Genomic DNA, 21,580 nt, shown 5'->3' on the forward strand with positions numbered 1-21,580 from the left:
CTGTTGTCAAGGCACTAAATAATCTTGAGGCACAAAGAAAGTTCCTGCCAATCTCGCCAAAACGATTCGGCTGCTTGGTTAAACCTGTGCTGGCTGGAAGAGTTTCTGGGCAGGCAGGACCCTCATTCTGCGGCCCAGAGATTCTGCCCTGGGGCTGGGGGCGGTCTCCAGGGGGCCTCCAGACCCCTGCGTCTGCTCTGCTTCGGCGGAGAACCGGGGAAACCGAGCCTTCCAACGCCCCCTCCCTCGAGAATAGTTGAGTAAAGGCGTTCAGACTCTTATTTCCGAGAGGGAGTGCAAGCAAGAAGGGAGGGAACGACACGTGTGATAAACCGACGTCTTAATTTCTCACAATCCAGCACCGGTGGAGGGGCAACCTCTAACTGGAAACAAGCTTCTTAGCCCCCACTAGATTGGAAAGCTTGGCTTTCGACGCTCCCTGTTAAAATGTACGGCCTTTTGCGATTTAAGCCTTTACAACAACTCGTGAGCGAGGAAGAATGCAGTTACAGAGGGCAGGCCCGGAGCGCCCTGGGTAAGCACGGAGGACGCCCCGCGCCGAACCCCTAACAGACCGGCTGAGCGCTACCCCTGTTCCCGGAAATCCTCACTACCACACGGCAGGTGGGTGTGATTATTATCATTTTGCAAATAAGTAGTCACGAAGAAACTGAGGCACGGAGGGGTTAAGGAACTAGAACAGGGTCACACAGCGTGTGGCACAGCTGGTGGTGTTGCACGTGCCTCGGCTGGGTGAGGTTCCTGCCCCGGCGGCTGTGGGGATGCACCCTGACCTGCCTGGAGAGCGCGGTGGTTTGGCTTTCGTCCACGCGCAGGCCGGCGGGGTGGGTGACGTCACCTTCTCCTAGTGGGAATGGGGACCCGGGCCTTCCCTGCTCCCCGGGGGCGGAGCGGCGTGCCAGCCCCAGTATCTTTCGTGGGATTCGCGGCAGCCATCTGGGGGCGCCATTACCGAAAACAGATAGTTTCCCCAAACGCCTTTAGGGTTGCACATCGGCTTCCTTTACTCTCTTGAGGCTCTGAGATCTTTTATATTTTTACACGTTGGGCGTCAGGGTGTTTTGTTCGTTTGTTTTTTAAATGTGCAGCGGGAAGGGATTACCTGGTTGTTTCGCTTTTGGCGCTCCACTGCACCCACCGCCGGGACACCGACTGCCGCCGGCCGTGAAGGTGCCCGGCGCAAACGTGCGCGGGGCAAGTGCCCGCAGCTCCGCTGCCGCCTACTCTGTGCTCCCCTTGGGCCCTCGGAGTCCAAGGGTCCAGTCGCGGATTTCCAATACTGAGGTCCGTGCCTGCGACCGCAAAGCCTTTGCCTCGCGTTTTAAGAAAAGTCAAGGCTGAGAGCGAACAGTTTACCAGCTGCTAACCCAAGCTCTCGCGCTTATCTCCTTCTTTAAGATTTAAGGGGCTGATGGGCCCCAGATCCGCGCTGCAAGAGCAAACGAAGGGTCCAGAGAGGCTCAGACTCGGCGAGCTGGCCGAGGAAGGGAGCGGGAGGGGCGGCGGAGACTAGACTGTGGTCGGTGCTCTACCGGAGCCCTGGCTCAGGGCTCGGGGCGACGATTTCCTAGGGGCGAAGCAGGAGTCGTCCCCGGGCCCTACTTGGCCGCGAAGGAGCCCGCCGGCGAGAGTTGTAATTGCTCGGGTCTGTGTGAGCTCTCTGGGCGTGGCGGTCCAAAGCCAGTGCGAACCCCTGGTTCCCGGGGCCTCTGGGTGCCGAGTACAGTGAACTAGTTCTTTGAGAAAGGTCTTAAGGCATTGTGGATGGATACTTCTGGAGCTCAATAGAAAACTATTGAAAAACAGTTGCTCCAAAATGGTAAAAAACAATTACACCTACAATGATCATCTACTAGTGTAACAGATCATTTTCTTGCCCTTCCCCAGTCACTGGAGTGTTTTAGTCAAAGCTGACTTGGGATGGACTGAGAAAGCAGTTTGACAGTGTACTTTTCTCAGGAAAAGCTAGAGGCACATTATGGAGGCTGTCTGCCTTGGGAGAGACCAATTTCCGTTTCTTCTCTTGTGCCCTCAATGGGAAAATGGCCCTAGACGTTTTGGGAATAAGGATGGAACTGGGGCATGGTATGTCCTACTTGCATCCCTGGGCTGCTTCTGCTTCAAAACAAAAACAAAAGAAAAAACAAAAAGAAACCCACCCAACCAAACAAAAGCTCCTGAGGTGGTTCAGTGGCCTGGACATCTGGGAAGGAGATTCTATTTCTGTGCAGTGCAGGTATCCTCCTCAGCAACTTTTTGTTTACAGCAGAAAGTCTCAAATTTGCTGGACCAGTAGTAACTCCTTGGTCTTGGGGATTCAAAAACTTGGAGTTCGTGCCACCTGTGTACAGCTAGTCCATTTGGCATTCTTAAAGAAATACTTACTGAGCACAGCTTGGATGCAAGGAACCCCGTGGATACTTGCCCTTTCCTCTCCCCTGCCCCTTTCTTCCCAATTTTCCTGTCCCTTTCTGGGGTCTCAGTAGTTCATTGCTCACCGATGTGTTGCAATTGGTGATGAGACTCTTGAAATGAAGCATCTGCTAATTGCCCACATTAGGAAATCCTGAATGGAAAGTGCAGAATCCCAAAGCTATTCATAGAGGGCGGTCCAGAAGCCACAGAGTGTCTCTGGGAAGAAAGACCTGCTCCATTGTCTGATTTGAACAGCAGGGGTCACTGGCTAAGCTGGTGTTTCACTCTGGTGGGAATTTATTGCCATCAGATAAGAGCACAAAGTCAATACAATAAATTCTGTTGGCTCTAAAGCAACAGATGGAATCTGAGTTCCTGCACACATGTACGGTCTTTCCAGATACAAATCCCAGAATCAAAAGCCTTTTGTCATTCTTACCGAACTGACTTTTAGGGACACCTTTTCATACTCTGTGTGTGTTTGTGTGTTTGGGTCTTTCTCTATAATGGTAGATTTTTATGTTGCCCCAAATAAGACATTTGTCAGATTCATTAAAGTGATTCATCCTTTTATGACATACTCAGTAACTCACAGGTATTCACAGCAACAAAGAAATCTGTAAATTAGAAAAAGCATTTGTTTTTAGTTAATTTAGGGCTAATAGTGTAACCTGTAACTTCAAGCTACAGTCTCCAAACACACAGACTCAGCACTCTGAATGAATTCATTGGCATTAAATGTTAAAGTTTCATTAACAAGCCTAATATTTCTTAATAGCTTGTAAATCTCCAGTGGTACAATAGGGAGTGAAATATTACATAGAAATAACAGTTCCAAATGTTAAATTGGGTTTCTGGGAGATGGCCAGTCTGTGAAGTGTCTAGGAATCATCTTAGACATGTCGTCCACAGCTTCACTGTTTCCCCTTAGTTTCCTTGAAATCTTAATTAATTAAAGACATTCATGACAAGTTCTGCCCTGGAAGAAAATAAAGAAGAAAAGAGAGCTTTTATGAGTACAGTTAATTTATTATAATCTGTACTAGTTCAGAAACCCTTCCCATGTCCAAGTGTGTCTGGATTAGAGCTTCAAAATGGGCAAGATTATCTGATGTTTTCTTTTATCAGTTCTTCCCTGGAAGAAACAAGTCTTTAACTCTAAGCTGTCTGGTATTACTAAGTTGAAACTTTTACTTCTTATGCTAATTATCATTCCGTTCAGAGCAGTTGGATGTGGTGGTAGGGGGAAGATGGAGGGGGGTTGTCAATTTTGCTTGTACCCTGCCTCACAACCAGATTTCTTTTATTTGGGATATTTATTTATTTATTTATTTTTGGGGTGAAAGAATGTATTATTCTGTAGGATATTCTCATGGTATCTGAAAGACTTAGCCAGGTAGTCACTGAATTATTTCCATGGAATGTTGCCATATCACCAGAGGCAGGACAAATATTCTGCCCTGCTCTTCTCTTTAACCATAGATGATGTAATTAGCAGCCTAATGCCATAAAGAAGTAATTCCTCAAGTTCCTCGGGGTTTAATTCCATCCATCCAATCAAAAGATTATCGGGCCTCTACCACATACTGTGGGAGTAATCAAAAGGTCCCCCACCTTTAAAGGGTTTATGGTTTAGCATTTGCAGGTAAAGGTAAAATTTCCACTTCCCTGCATTTAGCTTTAAAGGTGAAGATAGCACATATTTCTGAGGATAAAGACTTTTCCCCGCTGCACTTGGGTAAAAGGCTGTGAAAGCTATGAAGATTCGTATAGAGCGAAATATGTGTTGTAGGTCATGTCTGAGAACCTTAGTTCCTTTTTGAATTGTGATAGAATATAGTCATAAGCCTTATTAGAAAGCAGACAATCGGAAAAACCTGTAAAAGATCTTGAGAGGAACAGATGGACCAGCTTAAGCTAACAAAAGGAGATTATATTCTGCCCAGTTTATGAAGTTACTTTCAGAGAAGAATATTCAGTGTCTAAGAAACTCTGGACTGTAATAGATACATGGGAAATTCTCATTAACCACCAGATAAATGATGGATCCTGCACAGCTGCATTTCCCAAATCAACAGCAGACAACTGGATAGAGGACTGAAGGAATGAATTGAAAATTAAATCAAGTTAATATGAAACTTTCATTTTTACTCATGAATTGCTCCCCCCCCCACCAATGCCTATTTTTTGTAAAGGTAATACATGTAAAAAATTCAGGCAACACAGAGAATTATAAAGAGGAAAGTGGAAATCTTTTAATTTCACTGTCCTGATTTGCCAAAAAATGAGAAACGTAATTGTATTTTTCTAATTTAAGAGAAAATGAATACACACAAGCTTTATAAAAATGCAGTCAAACATACATACTGTTTATAACAACTTTCCATATGTCAACAAATGCTGATCTATGTCATAATAAATTACCTTTGAATATAATATTTGAAACATATTCAATTTCATGAGTGAATTCCTCTGCATTGATGTTTCCTCTCCAGTTTCTTACCAGCTCATAAGTGGCACTGCTTTTGCAGTGACTGATCTGTGCCTATCATGATTAACATGGGTCTGGGTAAGCACCTCACTGTCCAGATTTCTTCCAACATATTAGTTTGATCGTAATGTCTTCTGGCATTTGGACAGGTTGGCCACAACGCAGAAACTGTTTTTCTCATATTTCCCATATCAACTTGGTTGAAAAGAGGAATTTTAGATTTGCAATGAAAAAAAAAAAAAGCAACTGAGTTTTGCTTTTAACCTCAAAAATGGTGTGGTTAGAATTTGAGAAGGGTTAGCTCTTATTTTTCTGAGCCATTTTCCCCATTCACGTATTTCAAATATCCCTTTGTGCAGAGAAGAATGTACTTTGGGAACCAGAACTTTCTGGTTCTTGGAGAACATCCTTGGAAGGCTCATTTCTGTCTACCACGAGGGCGATCCACAGGGAAGGTGAGGGGAGGATGAGTCATGGTTAAGGGCTGCCATTACATGAGTTCATGTTTTCTGGAGAAGAATGTGTTCACTCTCAGATGGGTGTAGGTTTTTTTTTTTTAATTGAAGTAGAGTTGATTTAAAATGTTGTGTTAATTATTGCTGTAGAGCAAAGTGATTCAGTTATACATACATATATATACACATTCTTTTTAAAAATGTTCTTTTCCATTATGGTTTATCATAGGATATTGAGTATAGTTCTCTGTGCTATACAGTAGGACCTTGTTGTTTATCCATTCTATATATAAAAGCTTACAGCTGCTAACCCCAACCTGCCACTCCATCCCTGTCCCAACCCCTCCCCCTTGGCAACCACCAGTCTGTTCTTTATGCCCATGATTCTGTTTCTGTTTCATAGGTAGGTTCATTTGTTTCATATTTTAGATTCCACATATAAGTGATATCATATAGTATTTGTCTTTCTCTTTCTGATTTACTTATATGATAATCTCTAGTTGCATCCATGTTGCTGCAAATGGCATTATTTCGTTCTTTTTTATGGCTGAGTAATATTCCATTGTATATATGTACCACATCTTCTTTATCCATTCATCTGTTGATGGACATTTAGGTTGCTTCCATGTCTTGGCTGTTGTGAATAGTGCTGCTATGAACATAGGGGTGCATGTAGCTTTTTTAAAAAAGTATTTATTTATTTATTTGGCTGCGCCAGATCTTAGTTGTGGCATGCAGGATCTAGTTCCCTAACCAGGAATTGAACCCAGGCCCTGTGCATTAGGAGCATGGAGTCTTAACCACTGGACCACCAGGGAAGTCCCTGCATGTATCTTTTTAAATTATAGTTTTGTCTGGATATATGCCCAGGAGTGGGATTGCTGGATCATATGGTAATTCTATTTTTAGTTTTCTGAGGGACCTCCATACTGTTTTCCACAGTGGCTGCACCAACTTACATTCCCACCAACAGTGTAGGAGGGTTCCCTTTTCTCTTCTCAGGTGGGTGTAGTTTTGGAAGGAGACAGTGTCAGGATAGGTCTGACACACTCACGTGAGTGATGCTCCATCTCTTCACATAGTGTGTGCCTATAAGACCTTTAGTAAGGCTCTTCACGCTGGCATGAAATAGCTGGACACTGTCTGATATGTTGTGTATATCTATGTTCTACTTCTAGAACCATTTTAGCTAAAATAGATTTTTGATTTACAAGATGTAATGAACTCTCCTTTATGGGTGAGGATGGTCCTATTGAATATTATCATTAAGATATGTGTCATCACTCGCTTTTATAGAAGTCAAGGGAATGTACACTTATTTATGCAAATTATCTTTCTCAGTTTTCCTTGTAACACACATTAGTACTCATTTTCAAGATGGTAGGGTTAAAATGATGTTTAGCCATTGACAAAGCAAATTGACCGGTTTACTTAGGAATTACACACATGGCCCTGGTCTTCAGTGTGATGCAAATCATGCATCACATGCAATACCATATCAGTCAGGATAGGCTAGGTTTTACTGCTGTAACAATCATCACCAAACAACAGAAATCTGTCTTTCACTAATGCAAAGTTTGTTGTGGGTCAGGGTCAGAGGGGTCTTCCAAGGCAGCTGCTTTCTCAGCTCAGCATTCCCAGATGCTTTATTTTATGGCATTTCCATATCAAGATGTGCTCCCATAATCACTTAACAGGCAAAGGGCTGGTGAATCCATTACTGGAAGTAAATGCTTCCATTGGGAAATGATACATGTCACTTTCACTCACATTCCATTAGCGAAAATGAGCAAGAAGGTCACCCCTAACTTCAGAGGGGTCAAATGTGCACTCCTGCCCTACGGCTGGAAGTGGAGAAGAATTGGATGTCAGAGAACGGTAGCAACATCTATTGCGTATATGTACACACTCCACATCTAATTCCATGCTTTGTACCGTGTTTAAGCTGCTGTTGTTAATCAATAAATGTCAATAAATGTCAAGTAATAAGTAAATACTGGTAAGGTTTATATATTATAATATGCTGTAAAGTTGGAGTTAGTGAAAAAATTGACAATTGGAAAATATTACATGAACCTTTTTCTATGGTTATGCTTTGATTTGTATCAGAGCAGAATCTATATGACAGCAAGCTAGGTTATGATCTGAGTCTACTGCATTTTAACTGGCATTGTCAACTTACATGAAGAAATAAAAATAGGCCACTGTTAAGAAGTCTAGAGAAATATAAACCTGCTCCCTGGAATTGAGAGGCCTGAGTTGATGGGTGGTATAGAATTTCCCCTGCATTTCTAGTTGGTAACTTTAATGAACTCCTATAGGTGTTTCCAGTAGTATAGGAAATAAGAGCATTACCTAAAGGACCTATCTATGGAAATTTGCTTTAATAATATGTTTCCACTATGTAGCTTAGAGAATGATTTCTCTGGGAGAATGTAATCTGGGAGAATATAACTTTTAAAGAAATAAAATGACTTTGTGAAATAATTTCCTTTAATAAAATAAAATCCTTGAGCAAACTGAAATCTATCAGGGCTCTAGCCAGGAATACATATTATGATGTATTTTGTATAACATGCATTTCTGGTCTTCACAGATTAGATATTTTTGGTGGCATTTTAAGGTGATCCGGCTATGCAAATATATTCAATGAAATGTAAATTGCCAGGAAATTAGATAAAGATGGCAGATTGAGGGAAGGAAGATAAAGGAACCCTCCGAACTATTTTGATTCTCTTGTTTTCCAGGGACCGAGGAATGCCAAAAAGAACAGGCTTCAAGACTCCCCAGGGGAGGGGAGTCAGAGTCTTTCTTGTCACAGAGGGGGAATGAGGATTGCAGATGTTTTCTTAGAGACTCTTGCAACGGGGTTACAACCCAAGAAAGCAAATCCTGTGGCTTAATTTGAGATATCCATTTGGTACTGGGAGAGATCAGCTTCTCCCAGGCTGATTCCTGGGGCTGCCTGATGGTCAAAACTCAGACTGTTCAAATCTAACTTCACTGTTTTCTAGCTGAGAGATCCTGGACAGGTTACCTGAACTCTCCGTGCCTCAGTTTCTTCACCAGTTGAACGGGATACTAATGTACCTGGTGACAGGAATAAAGCACTTAGCAGTACAGTTAAGTACTTTACGTAAGTGCTGTTTATTATTTTTGTTCTACTAGGTAGTCATTAGTGCATGATGTCAGCCAACTCTAGCCACGAGGCTTCCTCTGGAAACTTCTCATGTGGGTGTAATGAAGTGTTAAGAGACTTGCCCAGGTCACAAAGAAAGCCCTGAATCATTAGGAAAGGGGGAGTGACACTCAGCTGTGAAAGACCAGGCCAGGGGTGGACTCCACACCTGCATCCCGGGAAGGGGCAGGCAAATCCAACTTACGCTTTACACAGGTTCAAAAGAAAATCAGACTCACTAAGCTGGAAAGAGATCTAATTATTTTTTAAATGTCGTTACTGTTGTTGGAATTTGAATTTGAAGTCAAAATTGTATTCCAAAATAGATGACAAGTAGTTGAAATATTAACTGAGGGAAACAGTTTTGGCACTTCAAGAAAAACCCTTGTAATTAATCTTCACTGGTAATCTCAGGGTAACTGTTACTAATTAGAAACACATTTTCTCAGCCCATCCAGAGTCTAGGCCTGGGGATGGCAGGAGTGTATTTTGGGGGGTACTGCCACAGCCCCAAGACTTAGTGGTGTGTTGTGCATACAGCAAGTGCACAATCAAAGTAGTTTGTTACTACTCTGCAGTGAGAGTAGGACATCAATCCTAGACTTCAAACATAGAACAGAAGGGTTTCCTGGAGCAGAGCCCTTTCCTTTTCCGGTTACTTGCCGGTGCTCAGAGACAATCCAAGTGGGAAGAGTGAACTTGGGTCTGACAGGATGAGCCTCACATCTGGGCCTTCACCCTGGGCCTTCACCTTCTCCTTCCAAAACAGTAGACAGACAGTGCTCGTAGAAAAATGATTCAAACAGCATAAGAGTGTAACCTTGTAAAACCTACCAGGGCAAAGGGACTCATGTTTTACAGACAAGTTCATACTGAGTGCTATTCTCAGCATAGAGACTTCAAGTCTCTTTAGGTACAGATGATATAATTCTCAACTCTACATTCCTATTCCCACCCCAGCACTCTGACCAACAGGGCTTTATTTATCCATTACCTACCCTCTTAGAAGGCTAACAGGCTTAGAGGTGTTATTTTATTATGTGCTTAAAACTTGGTGTTAAATTTTTAAAAATTGTGGTAAAATATATATAACCTAAACTTTACCATTTAATCCTTTTTAAAGTGCACAGTTCAGTGACATTAGATGTATTAACTTTTTGATCAAAGTGCCATTCACATTTTGGGGAATCTACTGTTCATTAGCATTTTTACCAAAGAGAGGGTACAGAAGAGCAAGGACACCCTTATCATTTAATGGGTTCTCTCAGCAACAGCTTTGTAAAATGATTTGTTGGTGTAGGAAATAGAATTTATTGACCAAAATGAAAATGTTGTATTATCAATAGCCACTATTCTTGCTATTCTCTTCTTACAACAGAATTGGTTAGACTGGCTAATAACTTAACACAGGTCACAGTTCCCTAAGGTGAGTGACTCTTTACAACCAGCAAGAGTAGATACAAATCTGCTGACTCTTGAGCCTGGCAGAAGAGTCTAGAATACTTGTAACTGTAGCTGTTCAAAGATCATCTCAGCTCTCTGTGACTCTGACAGTAGAGACAGGGGTTCATCGCCCTCCTTCTCCTCACCTGGAAAGACAACTCCCAGTCCTTTCCCTCCCACTTGGTAAGGTCCCATCGGCCCTTCAAGTTCCATTTCAAATACTCATCTCCAAAAAGTGGGAGAAAGATGATGGCAGCAGTAAGACACTGTGTGTTTGAGAAATTAAGGAGTCAAATGAAGGAGGGGCCAGAGGGAGTCAAGTGAAAGTATTTAAATGTGTTTCTGTTTTGTTTTCAATTTCTCGATAGGAGACCCCAAAGTATATTTGATGCTGGAAGAGATAATTGCCTTCCACGGATAAGTTGGGAGTTTGTAGAGAAAAATGATAGAATCTAAGTGTTGGAAAGAGGTTCGAGACCAGCTGGTCCATTTTCCCACCCAGTGTGATGTCCCTGACAAGGTTTCACCCAGTTTCTCCTTGAACACACACGGGGATGGGGAACTCCCTCATGAGCTGCTTTTCAAGGTCTTCTAACTCCCTTCACTGTCTCCTGTGTTCACCAAGGAACCCTGGTACAGGGAAGGATGCTGTATTAGTCTGCCAGGGCTGTCATAACAGAATACCATAGAGTGCAGGCACTTAAGCAACACAGACTTATTTCTCACAGTTTTGGAGGCTGGAAGTCCAAGATCAAGGTGGCAACAGGCTTGGTTTCTGGAGGCCTCTCTCCTTGGCTTCAGATGCTGCCTTCTCGCTGCCTCTTCACGTGGTTGTCCCTCTGTGCACGCACACGCCTGCCCTCTCTTCCTCTTCTTTTCTTTTTTTTTTCCTCTCTTCCTCTTCTTATAACACCAGTCATATTGGATTAGGGCCCCACACTAATGGCCTCATTTTATTTTATCACCTCTTTTTTTTTTTTTTGCGGTATGCGAGCCTCTCACTGTTGTGGCCTCTCCCGTTGCGAAGCACAGGCTCCGGACGCGCAGGCTCAGTGGCCATGGCTCACGGGCCCAGCCGCTGCACGGCATGTGGGATCCTCCCGGACCGGGGCACGAACCCGTGTCCCCTGCATTGGCAGGCGGATTCTCAACCACTGTGCCACCAGGGAAGCCCTATTTTATCACCTCTTGAATGACTGTATTTGACAGTGAGCTCCTGAATGACAGGAATCCTGCCTTCTCCCTCTTGGGCTACCAGGGTCTAGCATGGTACCTAGTACATAGTAAGCACTCAATTCTCACGTGAACTCTAGAGAAATAAACTGAGATGCATCTCTTTATTCTTTGGGCTCACCGGTTGGAAGCCAAAACAGATGAGATTAAAAACATTGGAGATGTGAGAGAACAGCCTCATGAGGGTGCCTGGGTACATCAGTACTTTTGCTGCTTTGAAAGGGAGGTGATGTTCCATGTAGTTTAGCGCCTGATCCCATCAGGCAGGCCTTACTGTGGGACTGTCTTTTGGGATTTCATACTTATCAGTAATGCAATGAATTTTCATTAAAGTTGAAGAGCATTCTTATTGGAAATACGTGCTGATTATCCTGTGATTTCTTATTTCCAAATGGCTAGTGGCAAATAATTGCAGATATTTGATAAAGCAAACAGATTTGCTCTACATGCTTCAGTGAGCTGCTCTTTCTATTCTGTGTAGACAAATGTTATTTATTTATGACCTTTGGGTAGGTCATTATAATCTAGATTACTTATATTCAATGAGGCCTCCTCTTTTATTATGTCTTTGCCCTTCTCATTTAACGATATTTACAAACTCTTGGGTATAGTAGGTTCTTATTTAGCAGCAGAAGATTCGTCCTGCTTTGACTAATGTTGCATCGCTTGTTTTCACCCATGAGTGCTCAGTTGGTGGAGCCTGCGTCTGGCTTCCCTGTTTGTTCTTATGTATATTTCTTCCTAATGTCACAGATGTCCTTACGTAGTAGGCACTTACATTTTCTCTGTTTGCTTCTGTTCGGATGTTCCTTCCTACTTTTTCATGTTGCTGTTAATTTTGAAAGGTCAGTTGTTAAAAATAGATCTATCTCCATAAAATAAATATTTCAGTGCATGTGTTATTTCCACGTTTACCACCAATTTTTTCATTTGGACCTAGTTAGATGAATATGGAGGATAAAAGTTGTCCTTATTTGGCAACATAGAGTGATGATTCCTCGCCTTGGCCTTTGAATATCACACACCGGACGATAAGGAAGTAGTCCTCTAGAACTGAGAATAAGGTACAAGTACATTGACAGACTGCGTTATTGCTTTAAGCCATAAGAAACTGTGTTAATGATCAAGAGAAAGGCTGCCAGTCTTGGGAAAACTTCACCTGTTATTTACGCAGTAGTTATAGGATGGTTTCAGTATTATATCCGTTGTGGCTTGTGGTTCATGGGTCACACTGCTTAATCCCTGGAACCACAAGGGACATCTGTGAATCCACTCCAGTTCCTAAGCTAAAGCCACAGGCAAAGAGACCATTTGTTGATGGGCAGATTGTTACACAAATTAGCAGATGAAATTTATTCTAATGTGGAGAAAGCTCGATGTTGGGGGTATCTAAAAATGACGTTAATTTCCATAAACACCTCATAAGATTAAACAATGAAGCAAACCTCACATTGGTTGTGAACATAAAACAAATAAAAATAGTGGCAAGCTAGTAAAGTTATAACAGTGAAATACTTTTGTCAAAGGAATAGAAAATCCTCAACAGAAATATTAGAAACGTATGTAAGCAATCTTACTTGAGGGAATAAACAATTAATGATGACCAGTGTTTTATTCCACAGAACTAAATAGGGTTAGAATAATAATTTGAAAGTGCTTCTCCATATGGAACTTACTTGACTTCTCCATATGGAACAAACTTTCAGAAAATACTCTGAACAATACCTTGCTAATTTTTTTCCAGATTTGTACATTCCTGACTTTTTACACCTTTATCTACTGTACAAAATATGGGTACAAAATATGTATCATTTTCTTAGAACTGATGACATGGTGGTTTTCATATGGGAAGGGTGGTTATCAAAGTTTTGTAAGTTTGGAACCCTGTTGCATTCATGTAGCTGTTGGCAGAGGTGAGGGTATGTGGTTGGTGGTGGGGTGGGTGTCGTCGAGAGAGAGAATAGACACTTGTCCCGTATAATCTCCCTGTTAAATCTTGTTTTGGTTCTATAACTGAATATTGACATTCAACCCCTGCGTTCCTGAGCCCCGTGGCTGGTGATTACCAGACTCCTGTGAGGAGTTTTCTGGGTGGCCCAGATCTTTGCTGTGATAGTCCAGTGATGGCAACCATACTGTCACGCCCTGAGGCTTGTAAGAAACTTGTGGTGCTTCCTAGTAGACTGATAAATAGGTTTCCCCACTCTGTCCCTTAAGGCGATAACTTGGGGACATTTTCAAAGGGGATGGGCTGTCAAGATTAGGCCTCCCATTGTGTTACCTCACTCTTGAGAAGTTTCAGCAAGTTATTGAGCGATTTCATTTTATTTTTTTACGAGGAAAATGTCAATTCTCCATTCCTGGACTGTTCTACACACATTACGTGGAGACCTCATCTTTTGCTTGGCCTGTCACTGCACCTGTGACAGGCTGAGCCGAGTGGCAGCCTGGAGTGATAACGAACAAGTAGATCCAACCAAATTTGGCTTCAAGGCCTACAAAACATTTCACTGACATGAGTTTTCCAAGAGCAACAAATATTCCGATTAACTGAATATCTGAGTAGATTTGTGCATCACCTTCTAGTGTCCTTTGGGTTGGCACTGGAGGTTGGGAAGGTGACCAGATGTCGTATTGTGTAGAGCATTTATGTTCTTCTTCGATCACCAGCTCACCTCTGGGCTCCTGGGAGCAGTTTCCAGTGGAATGGAGAGCAGAGAGAATCATCATTATGTTTCAGCCCTGGTTCATCACCCAATAGGGACTTGTATTTCTACATGTGCCCTTATAAATCTTTTAGCTAAAACAGGGCTCAAATGTAAAACTCAGTTCCCTAGGGAACTTTTTAATATAAAGTCTGGTTTACACTGATTTTTTTTTTTAACTTTCTGACAAGTATTCACTCATGATAGTTACAGATTTAGTACAAAGTCTTATTTATTTTGCATGAGACTAAAAACAAAACCAAAAAACAACAAATGAACAGAAACATCCCTCGAACACCTTACAGCATATTGATAAAGTTACATTTAAATTTATATCAATGAAAATATAGTTTAGAAGCTGGTAGACTATTCAGAGGAAGCATAATATTTCTGGGCAATGCTGCCATTGTTATTTTGCCTGGTTTTGCTTTTCAACTGAATAATGTTTTTACCTTCTTATAATACAGCCCCATAAAGGGATAAAGTAATGGAAATGTGACAATCTTGTCCTTTCTGTTTTTTTTTTAATTGCTTGTTTTTAATGTCCTGTGATAATCATAAAACCTCATCCTCATTCAGTTGGGTTCATTACAGGTTAAATCCTGAGTAAGTAGTATTCTAGAGTTAATCTCCTAAGGAGCTCTACCCTGATGTTCCGACTACCCTTGAAAGAAGAGATTCTGTCTGGTCAGCACTCTGGGAGCCAAGTGCTCTTTTAAAATCTGGGTTGGTTGATGCTACATGTCAAAATCCAGACAGAGTGATAAATTACTCATAAATGAGAAGAGAGAAAATTATTGCAGTGATGGTCACTGGCTATGATCTTGGTAATTCCAGTGCTATAGCTGTTCTTTTAGCTACAGATATTTTTTATACTGAACATCTGATTCCCAAGTTGAACCTCTGAATTTGAACGGCAGAATAAGTTACTGGAAGCTGTTAGGAAAAGCTATGCTGTCTGGAAATGAACGTTGGGATCTCTAGAATCCTACGAAGAAATAATAGAAAACCCAGGGACCACTAAATGCCCTGTGAACTGCTGGGAAAAAGTAGCTTACATTTTCTGGAAGAAAAGTAGCTCTCTGTATTTATGTAATCATTTCAATTATTATTCTGCTTATTAGCTATAAACCCCAGAAGTCATGAGGTTAACAGAAACCTTTCCAAAGACACATACATTAAACTTGGGTAGTAAGGTCATACGTTTGTGGAATTCAGGGTTTGTTGGGGGTGGGTACCTGTCTCACATTAGAGACTTTGTAGGGAACACTGGCTCCTGGCACATACTCTCTTGGCATCTGTATTCTTTTTGTTTGCATCAAATTCCATTTGTTCCTCAAACCAGCAGAAGCTATTTAAGCCTAAAGGGGTGGATGCCTCCTACACCTGGCATCATATAAGCAATAAGACGTGTTCCATTTCCCTAATTAAGAAAGGACCTCAACAGGCAAGCTTGTAGTATTAGTGATATGCTTTTATATTTTAGTACACTGCTTATGTTGGAGTCATTTTTTGAGTGTTTTTCTTGATTTACTTTGAATTTCTAGCTTTTAATTCAACTCAGGTCAAAATTTCTTTGCTGTTTTCAATATGTGCTAGGCACCATGTTCAAAGGCTGTAGAGGATGCTGTAAATAAGGCAGAAGAAATACACGTAAATAATTAACATATGAAACAATTTCAATCTCATGCGCAATTGATAAATATGCATTAGAGTAAGATTTTTCCCTTCTATCAAATGATCCAAGATTAAGAAAAAAGAATGTCGGGGAGGCGATGATGCTAGGGCACCCTGCTGTGCTGCACTGAGAGTGAGTGTCATAGAGATACAAACCACAAGCCCCCAGGGAAGGATCAAAGTTGGAAACAGCAGGGAAAGTTTCTGGAAGGATTTTGGAGGAGAGGTGGAGTTTAAACAGATGGAGGATGGAAATGGAAGGCGAGGCGCAGAGCTCAATGAAGGGCGGTGCTTTTTCATCTCCCCATGTCTTGGAGGTTTATCTATCTTGAAACATGAGCTCTGTCTTATTCATTTTAATGTTTTTATAGTATTCCATTGGACAAATATATAAGTTTCACCCATTCTCCTACTGATGGACAATTAAATTGCTTCCAAATATTTGTTGTCACAAACAAAGCTATTGTGAACACCTTAGCATATGTTTTCTCTTGCACACTGGAGAGTGTTTTTCAGGATATGTACTGGGGGATAGGATTGCTGAGTCTTGGGATGTACTAGATAGTCCAAATTGCTCTCCAAGTGTCTGTGCCCATTGAAAATCCCACCAGCAATGTTGGAGGGCTCCTATTTTCCCACACCCTTACATTTAGTGTTGCCAGAGATGCATTTTTACCAATTTGATGGGTGTGAATGAATATTGTATTAATTTTTTTTTTCAATTTCCTGATTACAACTGAGGGTCAACATATATTTTGTAATATTTATGGGCTGTTCAGATTTCTTCTTGAGCCAATTGCGTGTTTTCCCCTATTTTCTATTTTTTTGTCTTTTCTATTTCTTTAGCTGACTTATAGATCTTCTTTATATATTCTGGATGTCATGTTTTAAAAAAAATCCATGAAATAAATTGCAAGTATTTTCACTTTCTCTGGATCTTGTCTTTTAAATTTTTATAATTGTCTCATTTCATCTAGAAGTAACTTTAATTTAGGCAAAATTATAATTCTTTCTGTTTATGGTTAAGAAATCCTTTCAACATAACTTCATAAGAATGTATCCTAATATTCTGTTTAGGAATTTTGCTTTTCATAGTCTTTAATTGACCTGGAATTGCTTTTTGTGAATGGTCTGAGATAGGGTTGTAATAGCCAACCCTTCAAGTCCATAAATAATTCTTTTTATATTTTATTTTTATGTGTTATCACATACCAGGCAACTTTATACAGACTTCGGTGAGCAAACATGGTGGAAATCCTCTCGATGGCAAAGTGTGTCCAAGTATCCCCGGAGTCACAGGTGTTCTAGAAGCAGCTAAAAAATGGTGACTACAGATCTGATTGAGTTTGAATTCAAGCTCTCTCACTTATAAACAAAGTAGGATAAAAAGAATGTTAACAAAATGAATCAAAGTGAAAAACCTTGATATTGAAATAAATATAATTGGACAGAAGTTTGGGGCAGAAATCTGAGCTGTCTGTATCAATTTAAAATGGTTGGAAGATCTGGGCCATAAGGCTCTCACTGGACTCTAGAAATACTGGAATGAAATGAAGAGGACCCTTCATCACATTGCAACCCAAGAACCTGGACTAAATAAATAGAACAAAACAGCATCAGCAAGTTATGTGAAAACCATTTATTCTTGGGAGAAGAGCTGTTAGCACATAGTTCCAGGGCTTGGCTCGCTCAACCCCATTCCCAACAGGCATGTCCCTTGCCTTCCCCCTTTAAAGAGGCCAGGATGCTCAACACTCGCTTTTCTTGGACATATTCTGTCTGGGGGGGCCACGTGGCTCAGTGCTGGCCAGTGATTCAGGTGCCCGGCACCCATGCCCAGGCAAAAAGACCAAGCTGCCTGGGGAAAAGGCCATTAGCCCTCGCACGGCCTTGCTTCCTGAAGAGTGGATTTGCCATCTGGAAGAGCAGTGGCCATCTGGTGATCCTGAGGACAGAGACTTGTGGCATCCTGAGCTCCTCTGCCAGCCTGGTGTTCCTCCCTTAGATCTCCTGTGGCCAGAGACAAAGTAAACCCATATCTGGGTAAGGCCTTGTGGTGAAAGTTTTTAGTTTTTACATTCATTTATAGCCAAACACATTCATTCATTCATTCAATATTGGTTATCACCAAAAACATTTACAGTAATGGGTGTGAGTTAGTGAGGTGAGGGAGGATCCAACAGAGGAAGGGAAAGAAGAAGACAGAACGTGTTTCTTGTGTATCCAGAATTTAACTTCTAACAGGAGGAGTGAAACATGACTACAGATTGAGAGGCAGTTTATGATAAGTAAGTGCCACATGTGCCAACAGTTGGTTCCAAGTTTTCCTTAGATGATCTTTCTACAAACATCTTGGATTCACTGTGGCAGCCTGGGTACCACAAGGATATTTTTGTGCATCAAATACTTAGCCTTCAGAGCACATGTCATGTGCTCCTAAAGTCACATTATAAAGACTCGCAGGACGACTTTGTAGTATGAGATGTTCAACAGTGTGTTTTCTACTACAAAATGATCCATAGAAAGTTCCTTTTGGAACTCTAAGGCATTTGCTTCAAGAGACACAAGCGTTCCAATCCACCTGTCATGGCCACAGGATGGTCTCTATTCTATTGGTGTGGCTTTGAAAGAAACAAGCATCCTGCTGCTATCCCATGTCACCATCTTGTGCAGGCAATGCACAGGAGACAGGAGACAGAGAAAGGCACACTTACAGCCAAGGCTCAGAGGTGGGATGTAAACTCCTGGCATCTTGTTGTTTTGTATCCTGGTATCCCTCATTACATACATACATATATATATATGTGTGTGTGTGTGTGTGTGTGTATATACACACACACACACACACACACACACACACACACACACACACAAAGATATAATCCAACTTCTTGCATTTCTGGCCAGTCCTAGGTTTAGATTTGGCAGTGAACACTCGGTCCAGTTTCTGGTTCCCTGACACAGATGAATGAATTCCCAGCAAGGACAGGTCATGCCACCTGCCTTCCCACAGAGTGTCCTTTGGTTCTGGTCAAGGGCTGAAGACAGAGTAGCAGGGGCAGTGGCATGGATAAAGGCATGAGCGTGGAGCAGCCCAGCCCTGGGTCATCCTTGGCTGAAAGAGGCTCCAGGAGCATTTGTTGAGGGGCACTTAGGATTGTTAGTTCTCCTCAGATTTCCTTAGTGCTCCTGTGAGGCTAGTATCAAAGGTTTTGTGGCAAGCCTGGTCATGCCTTGAATGTGTGGTTTGTGACTCAGGCTGCCGCCTGGTCTATCCCTGGCACTTTCAATCTGGCCAGGCTTGGGATAAGGCTACAGAAGAAGCAATTGAAAGTATCAGGGTGCAGGACTGAAGTTAGGTAGGAAGTTTGCCAACTTATTTCTACAGCACTGAAATGTCTTCCCTTGGAAAATCCTCCAAATAAGATTTCCATGCCATACTCTGCTCAACTTCTCAGACCAAGATGGCTTATCTGTGGGAATAGGATGCCATGGGTCTTGAGGCTTTGATCTCTAGCTTGTGGAAACACACTTTGGGATGATGTAGTTTTAGCCTATTTGGCTTTTCCCACCTTTTTTTGAACATTACCCTTCTTGATTAAAAAATGGCGTGCTTGTAAGATCAAAAGTTGGTGATAAAGATTGTTAGTCCATATGAAGTCATTTAAACTGTTTTTGTTTGTTTCAGAGATTGCTTAGTGCATCTGTGATTGCCTCAGTGCAGTTTCCTTTGATATAAACAGAAAGGCTTTAAAAACTTGGATGAATGCCAGTGTTGTTTAACGTTAGAATTGGCTCATGTGGAAGTTCATATTGACCTCAAAGTGCAACTTTATCTTTTGAGGTTGACTTTGGGGAGGCTAGATACTGTAAATTTCCATGGAGAGTACTGCTTGGTTGACTTGTTTTACTTCTCCATGATGTCTGAAGGAAAATCTCCATGACCAGAAGGCTTACTTCCTCAGCCAAAGTAAAGTGGTGGTCCATCTGCAGTATCTCTGGCTGTACAATCTCAAGGTCAATTGATCAGGCACCCAGCCGTTGGCTGGGAATTTAGTGCTTCTGCTGTTTTATAGGTGATGTACCTGAGGTCCCAAGAGGGCCAAACAACTTAGCTAAATCACTAGGAGATGAAGCTGATAGTGTTTGGAGATGCAACAGATGTGGGGGGGGGGGGCAGGTCCTAGAATTCCTGATTCTTAATTCAAGTCCACAAATCCATGGAAAGCTGTGGCCATGTCAGCCTGTCCGGTGCTACTGATGCTGGTCTATGAGAATCTGAGACTGAGGACCAGGCTGGATGGTGAGGGAGAAAAAGCTGGGCTTGCTACTCTCTCCACTCCCAGGCTGCCCCTTGTCTTTCAAAATCTCCTTATTAAAATAGTAAAGAAAAATGTCCCTGTATTTTCCTCTAAGACTTGAGTCAGTTATCTTCCATGTCTTCTTCATTGACCTGTTCTTTAGTAATCTCTCTTTACCATATTTCTAATCTCTCCTTCTTTGCCGGGTCTTCCCTGTAGTTTACAAAGATATTCAAGTCCCTCCTATATTAAGAAAAAGACCTTTATTCTGCGTCCCACTATCCTTTTATTCTTTCATAGCCTAGCTTCTTGAATGAGTTGTCTACACTTTTTCTTTTCATTTTTAAAAATCAAAATATAGTTAATGTATCACATTGTGTAAGGTTAAGGTGTACATGTTGATTCTATACCTTTATATTTTGCAATATTATTGCCATTGTAAAGCTTCTACACTTATTTTTTCCACTTTCTTACCGCTAATTCATGTTAAGCCCTCTGCAATCCTTGCCTTGACCATTTCACTTAACTGTCTGTCAAAAGTCACCGTGGTATCCTGATTATCAAGTTGAGTAGATTCAGTTTTGGATCTCCTTATTTGACTTCTCTATGATATTTAACAGTTTATCCCTCAGTTTTTTTTGGGGGGTGGTTAATGCAGATAAATTATAACATTTAAGGTAATGTTTAGCATCTTTTTGTGTTAATCTTCATTCATTAGTATGCATATTAATTGAACTTAAGTTACTAAATCCTAGTCTTAAAAATACAATTAACAGACTTTATTTTTTAGAGCAGTTTTGGGCTTACAGAAAGATTGAATGGAAAGTACAGGGAGAGTTCCCATATACCTCTTCTTTCCTCTCTCATAGTTTTCACATCTTGTATTAGTGTGGTATATTTGTCACAACTGATGAGCCAATATTGATACATCATTAACTAAAGTGCGTAGCTTACATTAGGGCTCGCTCTTTGTGTTGTACGGTTGAATGGGTTTTGATAAATGCATAATGTCTCGTATCCACAGTTATGGTACCAAACAGAATAGTTTCACTGCCCTAGAAGATCTCCTGTGTTCCACCTATTGACCACCACCCCTCCCCCCTGCCCTGAATCTGGCAACCATTAATCTGTTTACTGTCTCCATAGTTTTGCCTTTTTCAGAATGTCATATACTTGGAGTCACACAGTGTGAGCCTTTCCAGACTGGCTTCTTTCACTTAGCACCATGCATTTCAGGTTCCTCCATGTCTTTGTGTGGCTTCATAGCTCATTTCTTTGTTATCACTGAGTAATAGTCCATCGTGTGGATGTACTCCAGTTTGTTTATCCATCTGCCTGTTGAAAACATTGTGGTTGCTTCAAGTTTTGGCAACTGTGGATAAAGCTGCTAGAAACATCCGTGTGCAGGTGTTCTGCTCATTTGGGTCATGGCCCCTCAATTTTGAAAGCCCGTCCTTCCTGACTTCCACAGGTGCCCTTCTTCTTTGATCCCCTCCTGTTCCCCTTTGCTGTTGCCTCCTCTGTTAGCCTCTTAGATGGTGCTGTTTCCCCAGAGCTCCGTGTTGGGCCTTCTCCTGTTTTCAGCCTATCACACACGTTTCCTGCACGGTCCTGTCCACTCCCAGGACCTCAGTCATCACCTCCCGATGTGCCCTAAGCCT

Source organism: Kogia breviceps, chromosome 6 (genome assembly GCF_026419965.1).
Source record: "Kogia breviceps isolate mKogBre1 chromosome 6, mKogBre1 haplotype 1, whole genome shotgun sequence".
In the NCBI taxonomy this organism is placed as follows: domain Eukaryota; kingdom Metazoa; phylum Chordata; class Mammalia; order Artiodactyla; family Physeteridae; genus Kogia; species Kogia breviceps.